Source organism: Epinephelus moara, unplaced genomic scaffold, assembly GCF_006386435.1.
Source record: "Epinephelus moara isolate mb unplaced genomic scaffold, YSFRI_EMoa_1.0 scaffold3794, whole genome shotgun sequence".
Lineage (NCBI taxonomy): Eukaryota > Metazoa > Chordata > Actinopteri > Perciformes > Serranidae > Epinephelus > Epinephelus moara.
In genome coordinates this window covers 1-797 of record NW_026081531.1, presented here as the reverse complement: position 1 = coordinate 797, position 797 = coordinate 1, and the positions used below count along the sequence as shown (strand labels likewise).

The following is a 797-nucleotide window of genomic DNA, read 5'->3' as shown; positions in this document are numbered from 1 at the left end:
CGTCAGCTGTTTTGGACAGGTGTTTTCGGTGTTAGCTGTTAAGGACAGGTGTTTTCAGCGTCAGCTGTTTTGGACAGGTGTTTTCGGTGTTAGCTGTTAAGGACAGGTGTTTTCAGCGTCAGCTGTTTTGGACAGGTGTTTTCGGTGTTAGCTGTTCTGGACAGGTGTTTTCAGCGTTAGCTGTTTTGGACAGGTGTTTTCCGTATTACCTGTTTGGGACAGATGTTTTTGGCATTAGCTGTTAAGGACAGGTGTTTTCAGCGTTAGCTATTTTGGACAGGTGTTTTCAGCGTTAGCTGTTTTGGACAGGTGTTATCAGCCATAGCTGTTTGGGACAGGTGTTTTCAGTATTAGCTGTTTGGGACAGGTGTTTTCAGCCTTACCTGTTTTGGACAGGTGTTTTCAACGTTAGCTGTTTTGGACAGGTGTTTTCGGTGTTAGCTGTTTGGGACAGATGTTTTCAGTGTCAGCTGTTCTGGACAGGTGTTTTCAGCATTAGCTGTTTTGGACAGATGTTTTCAGTGTCAGCTGTTCTGGACAGGTGTTTTCGACGTTAGCTGTTTGGGAGAGATGTTTTTGGCATTAGCTGTTAAGGACAGGTGTTTTCAACGTTAGCTGTTTGGGAAAGATATTTTTGCCATTAGCTGATAAGGACTGGTGTTTTCATCGTTAGCTGGTTGGGACAGATGTTTTTGGCATTAGCTGTTCTGGACAGGTGTTTTCGACTTTAGCTGTTTGGGACAGATGTTTTTGGCATTAGCTATTAAGGACAGGTGTTTTCAGCGTCAGCTGTTTTG

General features: G+C 43.9%; 1 long non-coding RNA gene across 1 annotated transcript in view; it reads left to right on the top strand.

The window, feature by feature from the left end:
- LOC126387347 (uncharacterized) overlaps window positions 1–717 on the top strand; it is a 1961-nt gene extending 1244 nt beyond the window's left edge. The window contains exon 3 of the long non-coding RNA XR_007569637.1: window positions 542–717. This is a non-coding gene — a long non-coding RNA (uncharacterized LOC126387347). The remainder of the gene's footprint in view (window positions 1–541) is intronic.
- The last annotated feature ends 80 nt before the right edge of the window (window positions 718–797 follow it).